Below are 22,344 nucleotides of genomic sequence, written 5' to 3'. Positions count from 1 at the left end.
TTTCCCCTTGGAAATAAATAGAAATAACATTAATTCAAATGTTTACAATGGCCATAGAAAATAAAATTAACAAAAATGTGTTTCCATCTAAAGCTGTTGTTGTTATTGTTGCATGTGCGTGTACACTGGAAATCAATCATTTGATCTTTATTCTACAGTGTACATTGGGAAAGATTTATTTTATCTTTATTAACTTGAGTATTTCTTATTTACATTTCGGTTGTTATTCCCCTTCCCGGTATCCAGGCCAACATCCCCCTAACCCCTCCCCCTCCCCTTCTATATGGGCTTCCCATCCCCATACTCCCTCCATTACCACCCTCCCCCCAACCATCACGTTCACTGGGGGTTCAGTCTTGGCAGGACCCAGGGCTTCCCCTTCCACTGGTGCTCTTACTAGGATATTCATTGCTACCTATGAGGTTGGAGCCCAGGGTCAGTCCAGGTATAGTCTTTGGGTAGTGGCTTAGTCCCTGGAAGCTCTGGTTAGTTAGCATTGTTGTTCATATGGGGTCTCGAGCCCCTTCAAGCTCTTGTAGTCCTTTCTCTGATTCCTTCAACGGGGGTCCCGTTCTCAGTTCAGTGGTATTCGCCTATGTATTTGCTGTGTTCTGGTTGTGTCCCTCAGGAGAGATCTACATCCGGTTCCTGTTGGCCTGAACTTCTTTGCTTCATCCATCTTATCTATTATCCTTTGTATGACTGGATTTGTGGAAAGTTATTGTGTAAATATGTATTTGTCATGGGATATCTTGCTTCTCTATCTAGGGTAATTGAGAGTTTTGCTGGGTATAGTAGCCTGATCTGACATTTGTCTTTTCTTAGAGTCTGTATGACATCTGCCCAGGATCTTCTGACTTTCATAGTCTCTGGTGAGAAGTCTGGTGTAATTCTGATAGGCCTGCATTTATTGGTTTCTTGATCTTTTTCCCTTACTGCTTTTATTATTCTTTCTTTGTTTTGTGCATTTATTGTTTTGATTATTATGTGACAGAAGTAATTTCTTTTCTTGTATGTTCGTGAGCATCTCTTCCTTTAGGTTAGAGAAATTTTCTTCTGTAATTTTGTTGAGGATATTTACTGGACCTTTGAGTTGAGAAAATTCAATCTCTTTTATACATATTATCCTTAGTTTTTATCTTCTCATTTGTGCTGTATTTCCTGAATGTTTTGGGTTAAGAGCTTCTGGAATTTTGCATTTTCTTTGAATGCTCTGTCAATCTTTTCTATGGTATCATATAAACCTGAATTTCTTTCTTCCATCTCTTGTATTCTGTTGGTAGCATCTATGACTCCTAATCTCTTCCACAGGTTTTGTCTGTCCAGGTTTGTCTCCTTTTGTAACTTTTTTTATTTTTCTATTTCGAATTCTAGATCCTGGGTAGATTTGTTCAATTCCTTTACCAATTTGCTTGTGTTTTCCCATATTTCTTTAAGGGATTTTTGTGTTTCTTCTTTAAGTGTTTCTACATGTTTGCATGTGTTCTCCTATATTTCTTTAAGTGAGTTACTTATGTCCTTCATAAAATTCTCTATCATCATCATGAGATGTAATTATAAATCAGAATCTTGCTTTTCCAATGTGTTGTGGTAGCCTGGGCTTGCTGTGGTGGGAGAACTTGGTTCTGATGATGCCAAATAGCCTTGGTTTCTGTTGCTTAGGTTCCTGTGCTTGCCTCTTACCATCTGTTAAAAATGAAGGTACAACATACCTAAACTTATGGGACAAAATAAAAGCAGTGCTAAAAGGAAATCAAAAGAACCATGTGATTCTACTTCACACCAGCAAGGATGGCTAAGATCAAAAAACTCAGGTGGCATCAGACATTGGCAAGGATATGAAGAAAAAAGATCACTCCTCCAATGTTGGTGAGTTTGAAAGCTGGTACAATACAATCACTCTGGAAATTAGTTTGGTTTCTCAGAAAATTTGTACATAATACTATCTAAAGACCCAGATACACCACTTTTGTGCATATACCCAAATGATGCTCCTACATACAACAAGGACACATGCTCCACTATGTTCATAGCAGCCTTATTTATAATAGCCAGCGGCTGGAAAGAACCCAGATGCCCTTCAACAGAGGAATAGATACAAAAATGTTGTTCATTTACACAATGGAATAATTATTATTCAGCTATTAAAAAATGAATTCAGGAAATGCACAGGCAAATGGATGGAACTGAAAAATATCATCATGAGGAAGGCAACCCTGTCACCAAAGAAACTCACATGATATGCACTCCATGATAAATGGATATTAGGCAAAATTCTCAGAATACCCATGATACAACGCACAGACCATATGTAGCTCAAGAAGAAGAAAGACCAAAGTGTGGATGGTTCAGTCCTTCTTAGAAAAAAGAAAAAAATCACTCACAGAAGGTAGAGCATGGAGAGGACTTGGGAGTTGGAGGGGAAAGGGTGGTAGGATCAGGTATGGGAGGACACAGGTATGATATACAGAGCCTCAGAAGATTGAACAGAGGTGTGTGGCAAAGGAAGATTGGAACTGGGCCTAGCTATCAGAAAGTCCAATGCCAGGAAAGCAAGAAGCTCCCACTGCAGATCACATTAGCGGAAATACCCAACAAAGCGGAAGGAGAACCTGTAGAGACCATATCCAGAGGTTAGGCCAAGGCCCCAGATGGTGGAAGTGGTCCATCCACTCACCTCCAACTTTTTACCCCAGAAATTTTCCTGTCTAAGGGAAATACAGAGAAAAAGTGTGAATCAGAGACTGAAGGAATGGCCCTCCAGACACTGCAAGCCCAGGAATCCATCCCATATACATTCACCAAACCCAGACAATAGTGCAGATGACAAGAAGTTCTTGCTAACAGAACCTGATATAGCCATCTCCTGAGAGGCTCTATCAGAACCTGACAAATACAGAGGCCAATGCTCACAGCCAACCTTTGGACTGAGCATGGGGACCCCAAAGGATGAGCTAGGAAAAAGACTGAAGGAGCTTAATATGTTTGCAACCCCATAGGAAGAACAACAATATCAACCAACCAGATCCCCCAGAACTACCAGGGACCAAACCACCAACCAAAAATTACACACGGAGGAACCAATGGCTCCAGGTGCATGTATGGCAGGGAATGGCCTTATTTGGTATCAATGGAAGGAGAAAACCATGGTCCTTTGAAGGCTTGATATCCCAGTGTTGGGGAATGCCAGGGCAGTGAGGTGGGAGTGACTAGGTGGATTGGGGTGTACCCTCATAGAAGCTTGGGGAAGGGGATGGGATTAGGGGTATGTGGATAGTAAACCAGGAAAGGGAATAAAGTTTTAAATAAAATATCTAATGAAAACCAGAATATTCATATATAAAGTTCTCAAAATTATAAATGAATTAAAAATTAAAACATCTTTCCAATACAGTAGTGAATCTGTTTGGATATGACTTTGCTGTAGGAAATGGTAGAGCCTCCAGACCTCATCATCTTCCAAAATAATATTACATGATATTACTATTATAGATGTTCCATACATATGTACAACCAACTTTAGAATACATTTTTGCAATTACTCTATATAATTCATGTATTTTAAAGGAGTTGAGAAGAAAAACGGCAAGTACATATATTGTCTTTTATATAACCATCTAGGGACCTATTTCCCTACCAATTTGGGCCTTTTTCATTTCATCCTATGGAATTCTTTATCATCTGGTGTTATTTTCTTACTTCACTAAAATCTCACCCATATTTTGTTAGTTGTTCTTGTCACATGTATTTTATTTCTGAGTCCTATTGCACTAATATATGAAATTTATATCCCCATATATACGTTAATATAAATGTATGTATTTTCTATGACTATATGTAATGTCTTATGATTTTTAATTTCAGTAACCCCCTAGAGAAGATAAAGAAGAAACATAGACTCCCATTTCTAATATAGTTAACTCATTATGGTAAATGGTTTTATTTACTTGTATTTTGGTGTCAATTGCGAAGGCTTGATTCCCTAGTGTAGGGGAATGCCAGGTAGGAGAGGTGGGAGGGAGTAGGTGTGTGGGAAGAGCAGCACCCTAATAGAAGCGGGGGGGGGGGGTTGGGATAGGAGGCTTCCAGAAAGACAACAGAAAAGGGGATAACATTTGAAATGTAAATTAAGAAAATATCCAATATGTAAAAAAGGAGGGGTCCCCCTTGCTTCCAATAAAAGGATGACCGTTTAGTTTTGAAATTGGTAATTCATTTTGTTCATATTGCTTTGATATTATTGTATATGCTTTGGTAGGTCTCTTTGAATTCATTAGATTTGAAGTTGTCTGAAGTGTTTATATGTGTAAAGTACTTTTTTCATTGTTAAGATTTTTTTTTATTTAAATGATCTCTCTTTTTATCTCTCTACTCTTCTTTAATATTCACATTGAGACGGTACTTTTCTGTTGCCTGGACACCAACACTTCTTGTAAACTTCTTTTATCTTTTTTTTTTCCATTTTTTCCTATTGAAGATCCTTGGAATATATAATTTCTACTGCTTTGTTTTCCAGTTGTCTGAATACTTGTTCTGAAACATCAAACTAACAGTTATTTTTCTGCAGTGAATTTTCAAATTTGCATTATATTTCCAGAGTCAGAATTACTCTCTGTGTCATTCTTTTATAATTTCTAGCTATTGCCATTCACTGTGAGTGAGGCACTCACTCATTCCTTATTTGAGTCTATAATAATTCGTTTCCTTTATTTTTTAAATTATACATTATAAATATGTGTATATATAAATCACATTCAGGAACCACTTAAATTTCTGATTCTAAACTTACAAAATTATTTAATTATTATTGAATACTTTAATTGCCGTGTATAGATCAATACTTCTCAACACTCCTAGTGCTACAACCTTTAGTGAAGTTTTCGTGAGCCCCAAACCATAAATTTATTTTCATTGCTACATCATAATTGTAAGTTTTCTACTGTCATGATTCACAATGTAAATACCTTTATTTTCCAATGTTATTAGGTGATCCCTGTGAAAGAGTCCTTTGATCCCCCTAAAGGAGTATCAATCTACAGACTAAGAACCTATAGATTTGATATAGATCAATTGATTTTTTTCTTTTTGAATTAGATATTTAGGATAACATTGATGCTAATACCCCATTTATGATGAAAACAAGAAAACAGTGTCTTCTTTCATAGTGCATATGAACTCATAATGCTTGTAATGGCATGCTCAAACTTGTAAAAGCTCAGTCCACACCAACTCTTATAGACTTAAGAGCTATACAGAAAATCCCATTTCTGTCAAGGAAGTCTTGGCAACTGATAGCTTCTGGGAGTTTGAGAGTCAGTTTCCTGGATAGTATACCATGCTCCAGTGGAAGGCTACATATTCATGAACATATAGGCAGCACAAATGGGACTTTACAGATAAAAACAAAATACAAGGTACCACAAGACTGAACTAGAAAAGAAGGAAAAAAGTCCCGGAGGAGTTGGTGAAAGGGTGGCTATGAGCAAAATATATTATATGACACGATCAAATAACTGATAAAACAATAAAAAGAAATAGGGCAAAAGATTTTGTAACATCAAAATCCCTCCTTTATGCTGTCTCCTTCTGTGTACCATATAGAACATAGATGAATAATTTGGAGATTTATCATTATAAACCTCAGAGATATTTGGAAAATAAATAATTATTTGAAGAACCTTGGTTATCTTTTATTGTTCAAAGTATGCTGGCTAGAAATGTTAGAATATACCATCAAGATGTTTTATTTTAACTGAGGTGTCTTTATTTCAAAATATTTTTTAACATTAGTTGAAATAACTATTTTCTTTATCAGTGATTCTTTTTCTACAATTATGAGAGCAATGTACTAATGTCTTAATGTAAGTGTAAACTTAGAACATTCTTGAATACTTTTTTAGTTAATGAATTATTATTAAAGTGGGGGATGTTTCTCTCACTGTGTGCATGTGCTTCTCTCCTCTCTCTCTCTCTCTCTCTCTCTCTCTCTCTCTCTCTCTCTCTCTTTCTGTTTGTATGTGTGTAGTCTATACAGACATGCAAATGCCACATTACACATGCGGTCAGAGGACACTTCTTTGAATTTTATTTTCTTCTTTCACCTAATATTACATAAATTTGTAAATTAAAAATCAGAATCACCACAGAAATGAATATATGAATATATTAAATTTATCATTGAACTGTATAGGTTAATATTATAATAGAGTATAATAACCCAATTTTCATAATGGTAGAATAATTTTCTCTAGTTCTTTGGAAATGTGGATAAAATACACTACAGTAGAAAATGTAATAAAATTCTGGGGAAATAAACTTTAATATACTTGCAAAACTCAATGAAAATTGATCATCATAAAGAAGTAGAAGGTATAATTTAGTTTGAAAATATTGACTTAGACATTTTACCCCTAATGTAAATTGTTCTTGTCTTGCTAGTTTACAAAGAGATTAAACTGAAATGGCATTTGTTCTCCTTTGTATCTGATATATAACATAGACTTTACTATCTAACTGTGGTTGGCATGAGTGTATTTATGGAACTGCCAACCTGGAATGAGAAATTCCAGAAGAACTTCATGAATGGACATTGATTCAACAGCAAATGTCTATGTAAGAGTGTCAACCAGCATATTCTGTGCATCTTGAAATAAACAATCACTTTCTAGAGAATCAGTCATCATCTTGAGGGGAAGTTAGTACTCTGTTTCTTCTCACCTGATGGATTAAATTCTGAATAGAAGCTTTCAAGAAAGAGGAATTCAGAATATGTGGCCTATACTATTTTACCTTGATTCTGTCTTTGAATATCACATTCATTCAGCAGAAAATTGAGAGCAAAGCATCTATTTCTTTTCCATAGACACCATTTGAGATGCTTCTAATAATAACAATGACATACATCAGTGTATAGGAATGCCTTCCAGAAAAAGTAGCAGTGCTCTTCTATTTTTTTTTAACTATTTCCTTTATGTGCATGTTTAAGGAAAGGAAAAGAATAAAAGAAAGCAACGCATACTGATTTTAGGAGAGGACATCTTAATTCTGTGCTACCCGAATCCTTGACACAGATGACAATAAAAGAATGTGAATGATACTAAAAATATGTAGAAAGGAATGTTTACATGTTCACACTTGCATGGATTAATATCCCTAAAAAATGACAATGTTAACCTTTTATATATATAAATTGCTGTAGTCTTCTGCAAAATTACTCACTATTCTCTGATCTGAACTAAGCCACAAGGAATACTGGCTTTTTTAACAGAAAAAATATAAGCTGAGCCATTCTCTGGGTAAAACATTTATTGGCATCTAAACAGTGGAAAAATACACACTTCAACATTATATATATATATATATATATATATGTATATACATATATGTATATATGTATATATATAATATATATGCACACACACTTTTAATAGTTATGTAATTTCTCACCTGTGAGATCATTTGTAAGCATCTGATTATTTTCATATTTTACACTAAATTCATAATAAAGAAAATAAAATTCCCTTACCTATGAAGTTACAGGCATTACTTATTCCACAGAGAACACTGTAAAATAATTTACTCATCCAGCTGAATTCATCACAAAAACTTGATGATTTGCTTAATTATAGCTCAGTGAAATTGTACTATTTCAAACATGATATATGTTATATGCAAATATGAAAATATAAGCACTTAGTTCACATTTCCTAGATATTATTTCAAATACATGCTTCCTTTCTTGCTCCTTTCAGTAGAATTTTAATGACAATGGCCATAACTCCTTCCAGTAGAATTTGAAGGACAATGATAATATCATATGAGGATGCTGAGGCCCCTATCAAGCTAGACTGTATGTATCTGTAAATTGTGCAGCTGTGAAGGGGTAAAACCTCAAATTTGCACATTCGTCTTAAACTAAAGTGCAAGAGGTGTTAAACAAACCATAATACCAGCTGACCTAGTGTCAACTCATTGGAAAATTTAGTCCTTACACTTTTTAGATGATTTTGCAAGTATTCTGAGTAGTGGGAACACATTATGGATTTCAGGTCATGTAAAAAAAACACGCAATAACTTCTTGTTTTAACAGATGCTATGACTCTCTCTGAAGCAGAGATAAAAACTATTACCAGTCTTTCTAATATTTCAAGAACTTAGGTTTCCATTCTGAGTAGATCATATAGACCATTCTTGGCAGCTTCTTTTCCTGTTTAAGAAGACACTTCTATGAATGGTTGCTGTTTTCCTCCTGTTATGATTTTCACTGTACCTGGTTCGTTTTTCCTTACTCAGTTTAACATGTGTGCACTATATGAAACCATTAGCAATCATTCTACCACTTAGTGTTTCTCTCTCCCTGAGTAAAGTTCTATAAATTTCTATTCCATCCATTTCTAATCAGCTACAGAACGATGTCCTGAGTCACATACCATTCCTGGAGGAAATTTAAACAAATGCCAGGATTGCATACCTTCCCTTCAAGGATTCAGTTTACATTGCAAATGTGATCTCCTTATCATAAATAATAATGCTTGCCATAATCTGAAGAATTATTTTGACAGTGTGTCTGGGTTTCCTCTGACGTTTTATGTGACACTGCTACAAATTTCATCATTTCTGGGATTTTTATATGTGAAATTTCAGGCTAATTTTTGTCAGCTTTCCAATTTACAGTTTCAGAGTAGAAAATTTTCCTCAGAAAAGGGTACATTGGTTTTGTTTGTTTGTTGTCTAATCTCAGCAATCAGAATTTAAATATTAGTTGTAATGTCTCAAGAGTTGATACATGATTTAAGAAGTATCCAGTAACTTCTTCATTTTACTAAAACTGATATCACTTAGCACATGAAATATTTGTCCAGGCAGGGTAGGAGCAGAGGAAAAATGTCTGGTTGGTTAGTTCTATGAGTTCATTCACTGAGATGAAGGAACAATGTGACAAGACAGAGTCAATAAGCACATTTCCAATATTCCTAAGAGCAATCAGTGAGACATAATACCACTGCTGGAATCCCAACATAAACTCCTGTGAGTCATAATTTTGTGCCCTAAGACAATACCCTCCAAAAATCAGACGTTAATAAAGATTATGAGAGGGAAAAAAACCCATGAACTATCCATTTTAGAGAAGCACGAAACAGACCAAAGAATTTTGACCTTGGGCCAGAGCAGAAATTTGTTTCAGAAGCAATATATAGCAACTACTGTAGAAATGAAATAAGGAATACACAGATTTGTCTAGACCTTGCTGGGAAGGATTCTCTCTATGTCTACTAGTAGTCATTAATTCTGCTTCCTTTTCTTCTCTGGATACCCAGTAGACTGTATCACTCAGGCTCCCTGGAAATATGCTTATGATCTTATAGAGGAGAGTACAGGGTCACTATCTTCACATGACCAAAAAAAAAAAAAAAAGACCATGTCATGCATAAGTACCTCACTTACCTTGTGCTTTCTACTACATGAATACAGGAAACCATGGCAACCTAGAAAGCCATGTGTTATAGGTGGCAGGTCATCTTCCTAGCTCTGAACCTGTGGATGAAATTATTTGACCCTCTTCTTTACGATTAAAGACTCTTATACAACCAAGGAATGGATTCCTGTTGCATAGATTCACTAGGGATTTTAGTATAAATGGGGTTATTATCAAGCCTACACTAAGGAAGGTTAAGATCAGTATATAGTTCAGTTGTCATGAGGAATAAACAAAACCAATAGCAGAAGCTAGGAAAAATGTCTGTATATTATGTGGCTTCAATGAGTATTAAAGAAGAGTGTCAAGAATAACTATAGTTCTATATTAATTAATTCTAGACATAAGAGATGAGCGCAGTTATTAGAGGTAGAGAAAGAAAGTGTATATTAGATTATTGCACAGCACAGCAGACAGGTACAAGTTGGCAAAAAGATTCCCATTGTGATTATTACGTTTATGAAAATATAATTCTTCTCCCTTGGCACATAGTTCACATCACAATCATGTAACAGCTTCATTGGAAGTTAGATGGAAAAGAAGTCTAAATATATATATATATATATATATATATGTATATACATATATATATATATATCTTACTTTTCCTTTTTAGCATTAAAGTTCTAGACTGGGGATACTCTCGCATCACATCAACTATATTTGTAATTTACATCTTCAATTTACATGGGTCTATAATAATTCTTATTTTTCTGGGCTCAAATATTTCTCGGCATCCAATTACACAAGACTATAGTTAAGCCTTGTGAAATCTTTACCACTCTTACTAATAGCATAAAAATTGCTATCAGTTCATTCAGTTACTTCATAGCTGAAATGCAGACACAATAACGGAATTCTTCAAGTCTACCTGTTCTGAGTCCTTATAGGATTCTTGTTTATTCTCTCTCTCTCTCTCTCTCTCTCTCTCTCTCTCTCTCTCTCTCTCTCTCTCTCTCTCTCTCTCTGTTGTCCCTGACCACCCCTGTTTATTCTCATATACTGATAATTCATTATGTGAAAAATTTCACCAGCCTTCTTTCAGAGAATGATATGTAGAGAAATTCTTGGTTAGCTTCTTACTATTTCAGTAATACTGAATGAGTCACATGATTTAAAAATATATTCATGATAATCTTTTGAACTGCCTGGAGTAATTCACACTGTTTTTTATGACATGATATGTCAAGATTGCTCAGTTCAGCACAGATGATAGAACTCATTTGGCTTAATGAGTAATGAAAATAAGAAATAAAGTTTTAGGCTGTTATACCTTTTCATATGTATTTTTGTTGTGTTTTCCTGAAACCTTACATATTTTAAATGACAATCGTTTCTATTAAAGAAGTGTTTATTTTGTGATTCAAGTCCTTCCTTTCCAATTATTTAAGCCACCAGTTTTCTTTCTGGTGATTGAAAGACATATCTATATTCTCTTTCATGTCAAGAGCAGAAGGTGTGAGCATTTGGGCACTGTATGTTGTATTAGATTTATAAAGCATAATTTGAGAAAGAGGTGGCATGTGGAAGAACATTGTCAATTGCTGGAACATTGTGAATTTGCTCACCTAACAGCCCAAGTGAGAGCATCTTACCCTTGTTAAAACAACCTGAGGAAGGGAGGAATATTTTGACTTTTGACATAAGAAATGCAGAAAATATCCATGAATGCAAAGCCAAAAAACAATTCCAAACAATAATTTCTATAAGAATATATAATTTTTGAGGGAAACACATAGTTGTACAAATATTGAAATTATGACCAAAGCAATTGGTAAATTGACCTGCAAATTAAATTTACATTAAAATATTTTCTAATGATAATATTTTCATTTTTCTGATGATAATATTTTCATTTTTCTGATGATAATATTTTCATTTTGCTACAGAATATATCAGCACTTCCTCTTACATTCATTGTCACTGGAACCTCAGTATTTGATGTGTCATATTTCAATCACCTAAAATTATACATATTTTATTTTTGCTTGAAGTCTGTCAGCCTACTTACAGTTTATGTTTTGCTTTGAACCATCTAAAACAAACAGTGAAACATAATTTATGAAGTCTTTTAAATGATATTTTACATGAACTCAAATATTCTTTCACCTATGCAATTTCACAATGCCCATGCAGCCACTATTTATGACTGTCTCTCTACAAGCAATACTGAGCAACTGGAGCTACACACAGGAAAGTTTGCTTTTCTCAGGGTCCCTAGAGTCATATTCCATTTCTATTAGCTAGCAAATCATAGGCTTACACTGTACAATTCAGGAGGCCTATGGGAGTTGTGCCTTCCAGGATGCCATTGTGAAAAGTGATTCCTTCCACAACACCTTTGTTGGCTTCAGTACATCAGAAGCAGCAAATTGTCCAGGTCTTCTAGTGTTGCAGGGGGAAAACAAGAGAGAGTTTAACTGTTCTCTTACCTGTCACCTAATCCCAGGAGACTTAACAAAACTTAATATTTAATACAGAATTCTCAAACACCTACTCTTTAATGCTAACCACAAGGCAAGAAAAGATTGCCAATGCATGTCTCTTGAGGTAAGTAAAGAATTTGGACAAGAAAAAAGATGCATGTGAGTCAATTTTTACCTTTGTGTAACTGCAAAGACATGTGATTACATGACCTTTGTCATCATGGCAGCATCTAGGACACCTGATTTCCTAACAGTGTATCTGAAAAGAGGAGATGGTGTGATGTCAAATATGTTCACAGTTCTCCATTTTCTTTCTGCTAAGTGAAAATAGAAAGGTCTATCTGATTCATTTTCATATTGTGAAATATGAAGACAACTAATAATTCATAACTTTGGTTTGATATACAGAAATCATATTGTCATGCAGTATTGGTTGAGACATAATTTGAAATTTTGTTTAATTTTACATTTCGAATAAATACTTAATACACATGGCAAACAAGTCAACTTTCCATGCTGTGATATTGAGTGCTAATCTCTACTCTTTCCTCAGGACATCCCTTTATCAGGAACTCTTAAGTCTATTGAGACCCTGTGAGGCATTTGTGCCCCAAAAAATTTGCCAATGGAAACACTGAAAGCAGGATTCCTGTGCTGATCATAGGCTAGTGTTCAATGTGAGATATTTTTATCTTCAGAGCCTTGGAGGAGAAACATTGAAAAATTTTCTACTCCTCTAGTTACTTCTACTTGACGATTGTTGTGCTATAAATAGAAATGGAAAAATTAAGTGTGGTAAACAATTCCAAGTTGGCAATGTTTATTTTCAAATTATTTTTCTACTAATTATGAAATTCTTGAGTTCTATAGGCATTACACCTTTGGAGAATCTATAATGAATGGCAAGGGTAAACCATAAGAATTTTTTGGATTCTCTGTGTTCCTTCAAGACATGAAAAGTATATCTCCTATATATTATGAACTAACTTGTACTGAAAGATTATGTGGATATATAAATGTGTGTGTATGTATATTATATAAATATTTATTTCCATAAAAGTTTACAATAATAAATTTTTGCAGGGTTGTCACTTCATATAATTTACTGTTTTTCTCTACATCCTTTTATAAATTCTCTTTGCTAATTGGGTAAATCATCAAGACATTTGGATTTAAAATTCTCTAACTAAACAAAAATTTTATCTCTGCTCCACCTTCCTAAGAACTTCTCAGGACAGATCCTCACTATATGCAGTCTATAATGTTTTGTAACTTCTCCTCAGATGCAACCTCAAATACACACACACACACACACACACACACACACACACACACACACACACACATGTTTGTATGTGTGTTTAGGACATCTAAAATATCATCAATCATCAATGTGAGAAAACTAATTAAGCAATTACTGCAATGTATTAGCAGTGCTGTCAACATACTTTATGTTCTAAACTTGATTCCAGTGCATCAATTTAAATGGGGAACCTAGGGGAGCCATTAACATTGTGAATACCTTCCTAATGTGATAGATTAATATCACATTATAAGAATGTATTGTATCATAAATGGTTTCTGTGTTCTTGGTTGCTTCTATTGCTATGAAAAAGACCATGTCCAAAAAAAATCTTGAGGAAGAAACAGTGTATTTCTCCCCAGGTTACAGAAAATCATAGAGAAAAATGGGGTCATGAACCTGGAAGCATGAATTAAACAAAGGCACAGAGAAATGTACTTATTGGTTTGCGCCCCATGTTTTGCTCAACTATCTTTCTTATAAAACCTGAATCAAGCGCACAAGGCTGGCAACCCCCACTGTTAAATGGTCTCTTTCACATTATTCATTAATCAAGAAATTTCTAAGGTTGCCTAATGGCCAATCCCTTGATTGCAATTACTTAACTAAAGTTTCTTCTTCTCAGACGACTCTAGCTTGTGTCAAGTTGAGCGAAAGCTAAACACATATGAAAATATTATAAATACCATCTTTGGTTTGCCTAATCTCTTCATTTTTCTCAACTATGTAATCCTGATATTTCATGTTATAATACAGAAAGATGACAAAAGGATGTGATCTTTTGAAGTTCCCAGCCTTCAGAATTATTCCTAGACTAATACATGACTATCACAAATTACTTGGTCTGTAATGTTCTAACAAAAAATACTGTTATTAAGAGGACAAGTTTCTAGTAAAAGATAAAGGAGCACAATTAACATAAACGAGTTTTGTTGGCTGATTGAACCTTTTAGTAATTTTCATTATAAGTTATAATACTTTCTCTTGTTAGAATTTTGTACATGTATATCAAACTTTTTGCAATATTTACCAATATAATGGTTTTATTTGCAGAATGACATGAATACACAAAATTTGCCAGGGCAGGAAGGAGAAAGAGTGGGTGGATGTTAGTGGAGTACCCTCAAAGAAGCAGGGGAGGGGGAAGGGACAGAGGGTTTCTGGAGGGAAAGCAGGAACATGGATAACATTTGAAGTGTAAATAAAACAAATATCCAATAAAAATTTTTAAAAAAAGAATCTGCTTATACTTCTTTCTCCTATATTACCATTTTATTTTTATGTTTTCCTGTGCTAAAACTATATTTAATTCATTTACATTTTTTCCTCTGGTATGCACTACATATATCTCAGTTTCAAAATGTTCTCTGGGAATAGTTTTTTTTATTTTTTTAAATTTTGTTTTCTTGGATATTTTATGTATTTAGATTTCATATGTTACCCTCTTCCCGCCAATCTACTATAATAGTCCTGCACCTCCTGCTCCTATGAGGATCCTCCCACTCCAACTCAACGACTCCTGCCCAAATGCCCTGACATTCCCATATATTGGGGAAAATAAGCTTTAACAGGACCAAGGGCTTGGACTCCTATTGATGCTGGACAATGGCATCCTCTGCTACATATGCAGCTGGTGCCATGGGACCCTCCATGTGTACTCATTGGTTGGTGGTTTAGTCCCTGGGAGCTCTGGTGGGGTCTGGTTGGTTGATATTGTTCTTCTTATGGGGTTGCAAACCTTTTCAACTCCTTCAGTCTTTTCTCTAATTCCTCCATTCGAATTTCCTTGTTCAGTCCAATGTTTAGTTGCAACCATCCTCATTTTTACCAGCAGAGCCTCCCAGGAGACACTCATATCTGGTTCCTGTCAATAAGCACTTCTTGGCATCAGCAATAGTGACTGGGTTTGGTGGCTGCATATGGGATACATCCTCAAGTTGCATAGTCTCTGGATGACCTTTTCTTTAGTGCCTGCTCCATTCGTTGTCCCTGTATTTCCTCCCCTAAGTATTTTATTCTCCCTTTTAAGAAGGAATGAAACATCCACACTTTTGTCTTCTTTCTTCCTCGGCTTCATATGATCTGTGAATTTTTTTTTAGTTATTTCAAGCTTTTGAGCTAATTTATACTTATCAGTGAGTGCATACCATATGTGTTCTTTTGTGAGTGGCTTACCTCACTCAAGATGATACTTTCTAGTCCCATTCATTTGCCTAAGAATTTCATGTAGTCATTATTTTTAATAGCTGATTAGGAATCCATTGTGGAAATGTACCTCATTTTCTGAATTCATTTCTCTGTTGAAGGGCATCTGGGTTCTTTCCAACTCCTGGCTATTTTAAATAAGGCTGCTGTGACCATTGTAGAGCATGATTCCTTATTATATGTTGGAACATCTTTTGGGTATATGCCCAGGGGTGGTATAGCTGGGTCCTCAGGTAGTGAAATGTCCAATTTCCTGAGGAAATTCCAGACTGATTTCCAGAGTGGTTATGCCAGCTTGCAATCTGACCAACAATGGAGGAATAATCCTAATTCTCTACATCCTCACCAATATCTACTGCCACCTGAACTTTGGATCTTAGCCATTCTGACTGGTGTGGGGTGAAATCTCAGGGCTATTTTGATTTGCATTTTCCTGATGATTAAGGATGTTGAACATTTCTTTGGGTGCTTGTCAGCCATTCAATATTCCTCAGTTGAGAATTATTTGTTTACCTCTATACTTCATTTTTAATAGTATTATTTGTTTCTCTGGACTCTACCTTCTTAAGGTCTTTGTATATATCATATATTAGTTCTATATCCAACATAGGATTGGTAAAAAATCTTTTCCCAATCTGTTGGTTGCTGTTTTGTCCTATTGACAGTGTCCTTTGTAGTGTTTGACTTATTTGCTGACAAGCTACATACAAAGGAGTCCTGTGGTTATCAAACATTTATTCAAATCTACTCCTTTGCCTAACTTGAAGAAAGTTATCTCCATGTTTAATTGTGTTACTGATATAAATATTCAATAACACTTTGAATTTAAGAATAGGAGATTAACCCAAATACTTATACACTTGTGATGTCATAATGACCTTTGTTCTCATTTTATTATTTTTCAGTTCGTGATAGTCTTACATTATGCTTAATGAAAAGGTTTCAGTAACTTGATTGCTTTATCTTTGAAATATCAGTCTTATTTTGATCAAATTATTTATGTATTTACCCAGCACATACCATATAGATATTAATATCATGGATCCAAATATTTCCAATAAAGGTAAACTAGACCAAACACAAGAAGACAGAAATGTAGGTGGTGTGTGTGTGTGTGTGTGTGTGTGTGTGTGTGTGTGTGTATGTGTGTATGTGTGTGTCTGTGTCTGTGTCTGTGTCTGTGTCTGTGTCTGTGTGTTAAAATGGGCAGTTTGGTGGCTATCCAGCTTGAATCCCTGAGAGGCTTTCCACTCAATATGATTAATCAAAACCAATACTGTTAATTATTGCTTTAGTGATGTTGAATTATTCATAAATGACCATTTGATTCAATTATCACAAGTTAGATTGTAGTCGCAGCTGTTGGGAATCGTTGCAAATCTCAGGGCTGAGTGAGAGTCCAAGAAGAGACGAGCTTTATGCCTTCACTGGACTTTCTGTGGTTGCAACTGTCCTTCACTCCTCCTACCATCCAAATATAATCCTGCTATACTTATCTACTTGTCATTTGAATGACAATGTCCCTTATATGCTCATGGTAATTGTTCGTGTTTGAAGCAATTAGGATATAAGGCCTTATTAAAGAAGTGTGTAACTGGGCATATGCTTTGGTGTTTCAAGGACTCACAAATCAGAGACTCTCCCTCTTCCTGCTGTCTGCAGATCTCAAGGGAGACCTCTAAACATCCTCATCTAGTAACCTATCCTCCTGTGGACCACCTTGTTCATGCCATGATGTTAATGAACTAAAGCTCTTAAATTTTAAGCCAGGTCCAGTTAAACATTTTTCTTTTTAAGAGTTGACTTGGTCATGGTGACTCTTTACAGCAATAAAACTCTTCCTAAGATGCAACAGTCAGGAATTTTGATGATTTGTTTAGGTTGATCATAAAGCTAAACGATTATGATTTTCCTTAATGTTTCCTTAATATATAAGTGATGCTAATAGTCTACAGGGAGACAAAGATCATTTCTTTAGCTCCATTAACCTTCGTTAACATGTAAAGGATTAATTGTAAAGGCAATAAAACACCTCATTTTATCACTAATTTCGAAACATTAAAGAGAAAGCTATGCATTACTTGTTGTCAGGGAACAAGTTAGAGGCCTTTGCTTTAACACTTCCTAATAGCATTGGATATCTGAAGCCAAACGAGACAAAATCTTATTACAAAATTACCCAAATACCAAAATTCCAATTTCCTGTACAAATATGACTCTACTAGTGAATCAACTAAAGAAAAAACATTCTATTTTTGTGAATCTTATTTGTCGCAGTGTGTGTGTGTGTGTGTGCGTGTGTGTGTGTGCAAGTTTGTGTGTGTGTGTGTGTGTGTGTGTGTGTGTGTGTGTGTGTGTTCAAGTATGTACCACGATATGCCTCTGGAGGGTCACAGAATAACTAGAATGATTCTCTGATCACCTTATTCCTAGTGAGAATTGGTGATCAAATTAAACGTTGAAATTAAACTTTGTTGACAAGTACATTTCCCTTATCATCTACCCAACTATGCCATCATTAGAAATCTTGACTGATGTAAGGAAGAGGAAAAAAAAAATAATGTGGGGAAAAAAGAAGTTTTCAAGGAACGTAGTATGGAAATAGGCCAAAATCTACTGCTCCACAGGAAAAAAAAAAGTATTCCAATTCTTCTGGATTCATGCCAACAGATTTTGGTTTATTAATTTTCAGATTCATGTTTGTTTTATTTTTCATTTTGAAAACATTTCTTCAAACAGATGCTATCTGATTATGATTGCTACTCACTTTTTTATGATTAATGATGTTGTTGTTATTCCATATGTCCCTTGTATTTTTGTCATGAATCATGAATTTGACAACTCTCTCTCTTTCACATCTCTTTCTCTGTGTGTGTTTTTCATTATTTTGTTTGCTCAGCTATTAAAAATATGGACATTATGAGATTTGCAGGCAAATGGATGAAAAGAGTAAACATCATCTTGAGTTAGGTAACCCAGAGCCTGGAAGACGCATATGGTATGTACTCCATATTACACACGGTACGCACTCAATTACACGTGTATGTGTTTAACAAGTAGTAGCTTTCCCTATGGCTTCCCTAAACATCCTTGTGATATGAATTTCTTCTCAGTTGCTCAGTCTCTAACGTCTCATTTCTCTACTTATTTAAGCATCATTTTATATGCTCCATAACTGTCTAATTTTTCGGGAGACTATGTAGTTTCTAATGAATAAATTTAATTTTTGTTGGGCTATAAGGGTTTATTTTTCTACATTTGTTATGTTTCCCTTTGTTTTTGATTGAAAGTAATTTTTGAAGCAATTCATTTTAATCAGGCTTTTCCATTCCAACTTCCTCCAGATACTCACCTCCTGCTTAACCAATCCACTTTATGTATCTGCCTAGTTCTGTAAAAAGCAGAGGATGTTTTTTGAAAAAATTATTCAGTTCTTAAATGTTTAATGTGAATTGGGGGCTGAAACAGAGGCCCTTGCAGGTTGAGTTGGGATTCATTTGGAGAATTCATGCATGAATCTGTTTTTCGTTTAGTTATTAACCTCTCATATAAATATAAAGTTCTCGAATATTTTCTTCCATTTCATGTGTTATATCTTACTTTCTTTTTTTTTTTATTAACTTGAGTATTTCTTATATACATTTCGAGTGTTATTCCCTTTCCCGGTTTCCGGGCAATCATCCCCCTCCCCCCTCCCCTTCCTTATGGGTGTTCCCCTCCCCATCCTCCCCCCATTGCCGCCCTCCACCCAACAATCTAGTTCACTGGGGGTTCAGTCTTAGCAGGACCCAGGGCTTCCCCTTCCACTGGTGCTCTTACTAGGATATTCATTGCTACCTATGAGGTCAGAGTCCAGGGTCAGTCCATGTATAGTCTTTAGGTAGTGGCTTAGTCCCTGGAAGCTCTGGTTGCTTGACATTGTTGTACATATGGGGTCTCGAGCCCCTTCAAGCTCTTCCAGTTCTTTCTCTGATTCCTTCAACGGGGGTCCTATTCTCAATTAAGTGGTTTGCTACTGGCATACGCCTCTGTGTTTGCTGTATTCTGGCTGTGTCTCTCGGGAGAGATCTACATCCGGCCCCTGTCGGCCTGCACTTCTTTGCTTCATCCATCTTGTCTAATTGGATGGCTGTATATGTATGGGCCACATGTGAGGCAGGCTCTGAATGGGTGTTCCTTAAGTCTCTGTTTTAATCTTTGCCTCTCCCTTCCCTGCCAGGGGTATTCTTTTTCCTCATTTAAAGAAGGAGTGAAGCATTCACATTTTGATCATCCGTCTTGAGTTTCATTTGTTCTAGGCATCTAGGGTAATTCAAGCATTTGGGCTAATAGCCACTTATCAATGAGTGCATACCATGTGTGTTTTTCTGTGATTGGGTTACCTCACTCAGGATGATATTTTCCAGTTCCGACCATTTGCCTACGAATTTCATAAAGTCATTGTTTTTGATAGCTGAGTAATATTCCATTGTGTAGATGTACCACATTTTCTGTATCCATTCCTCTGTTGAAGGGCATCTGGGTTCTTTCCAGCTTCTGGCTATTATAAATAAGGCTGCGATGAACATAGTGGAGCACGTGACTTTTTTATATGTTGGGGCATCTTTTGGGTATATGCCCAAGAGAGGTATAGCTGGATCTTCAGGCAGTTCAATGTCCAATTTTCTGAGGAACCTCCAGACTGATTTCCAGAATGGTTGTACCAGTCTGCAATCCCACCAACAATGGAGGAGTGTTCCTCTTTCTCCGCATCCTCACCAGCATCTGCTGTCACCTGAGTTTTTGATCTTAGCCATTCTCATTGGTGTGAGGTGAAATCTCAGGGTTGTTTTGATTTGCATTTCCCTTATGACTAAAGATGTTGAACATTTCTTTAGGTGTTTCTCATCCATTCGGAATTCCTCAGCTGTGAATTCTTTGTTTAGCTCTGAACCCCATTTTTAATAGGGATATTTGTTTCCCTGCGGTCTAACTTCTTGAGTTCTTTGTATATTTTGGATATAAGGCCTCTATCTGTTGTAGGATTGGTAAAGATCTTTTCCCAATCTGTTGGTTGCCGTTTTGTCCTAACCAGAGTGTCCTTTGCCTTACAGAAGCTTTGCAGTTTCATGAGATCCCGTTTGTCGATTCTTTATCTTATTTTCTTCAGGAAATTTTTTCCAGTGCCCATGTGTTCCAGATGATTCCCTAGTATTTCTTCTATTAGTTTGAGTGTATCTGGTTTGATGTGGAGGTCCTTGATCCACTTGGACTTAAGCTTTGTACAGGGTGATAAGCATGGATCGATCTGCATTCTTCTGCATGTTGACCTCCAGTTGAACCCGCACCATTTGCTGAAAATGCTGTCTTTTTTCCATTTGAAGGTTTTGGCTCCTTTGTCAAAAATCAAGTGCCCATAGGTGTGTGGGTTCATTTCTGGGTCTTCAATTCTGTTCCATTGGTCTATCTGTCTGTCTCTGTACCAATACCATGCAGTTTTTATCACTATTGCTCTGTAATACTGCTTGAGTTAAGGGATAGTGATTCCCCCTGAAGTCCTTTTATTGTTGAGGATAGTTTTAGCTATCCTGGGTTTTTTGATATTCCAGATGAATTTGCAAATTGTTCTGTCTAACTCTTTGAAGAATTAGATTGGTAATTTGATGGGGATTCCATTGAATCTATAGATCGCTTTTGGTAAAATGGCCATTTTTACTATATTAATCCTGCCAATCCATGAGCATGGGAGATCTTTCCATCTTCTGAGGACTTCTTCAATTTCTTTCTTCAGAGTCTTGAAGTTCTTATTGTACAAATCTTTTACTTGCTTGGTTAAAGTCACACCAAGGTACTTTATATTATTTGGGTCTATTATGAAGGGTGTCATTTCCCGAATTTCTTTTCTGCTTGTTTCTCTTTTGTGTAGAGGAAGGCTACTGATTTATTTGAGTTAATTTTATACCCAGCCACTTTGCTGAAGTTGTTTATCAGCTTTAGTAGTTCTCTGGTGGAACTTTTGGGATCACTTAAATATACTATCATATCATCTGCAAATAGTGATATTTTGACTTCTTCTTTTCCGATCTGTATTCCCTTGACCTCCTTTTGTTGTCTGATTGCTCTGGCTACCACTTCAAGAACTATCTTGAATAAGTAGGGAGAGAGTGGGCAACCTTGTCTTGTCCCTGATTTTAGTGGGATTGCTTCAAGTTTCTTTCCATTTAGTTTAATGTTAGCAACTGGTTAGCTGTATATGGCTTTTACTATGTTTAGGTATGAGCCTTGAATTCCTATTCTTTCCAGGACTTTTATCATGAAGGGGTGTTGAATTTTGTCAAATGCTTTCTCAGCATCTAATGAAATGATCATGTGGTTTTGTTCTTTCAGTTGTTTATATAATGGATCACGTTGATGGTTTTCTGTATATTAAACCATCCCTGCATGCCTGAGATGAAGCCTACTTGATCATGGTGGATGATTGTTTTGATGTGCTCTTGGATTCGGTTTGCCAGAATTTTATTGAGTATTTTTGCGTCGATATTCATAAGGGAAATTGGTCTGAAGTTCTCTTTCTTTGTTGGGTCTTTGTGTGGTTTAGGTATAAGAGTAATTGTGGCTTCGTAGAAGGAATTCGGTAGTGCTCCATCCGCTTCAATTTTGTGGAATAGTTTGGATAATATTGGTATGAGGTCTTCTATGAAGGTCTGATAGAATTCTGCACTAAACCCGTCTGGACCTGGGCTCATTTTGGTTGGGAGACCTTTAATGACTGCTTCTATTTCCTTAGGAGTTATGGGGTTGTTTAACTGGTTTATCTGTTCCTGATTTAACTTCGGTACCTGGTATCTGTCTAGGAAATTGTCCATTTCCTGTAGATTTTCAAGTTTTGTTTAATATAGGCTTTTATAGTAAGATCTGATGATTTTTTGAATTTCCCCTGAATCTGTAGTTATGTC

This window comes from Rattus norvegicus, chromosome 14 (genome assembly GCF_021556685.1).
Source record: "Rattus norvegicus strain SHRSP/BbbUtx chromosome 14, alternate assembly SHRSP_T2T, whole genome shotgun sequence".
Classification (NCBI taxonomy): Eukaryota; Metazoa; Chordata; class Mammalia; order Rodentia; family Muridae; genus Rattus; species Rattus norvegicus.
Note: the sequence above shows the minus strand (reverse complement) of the source record.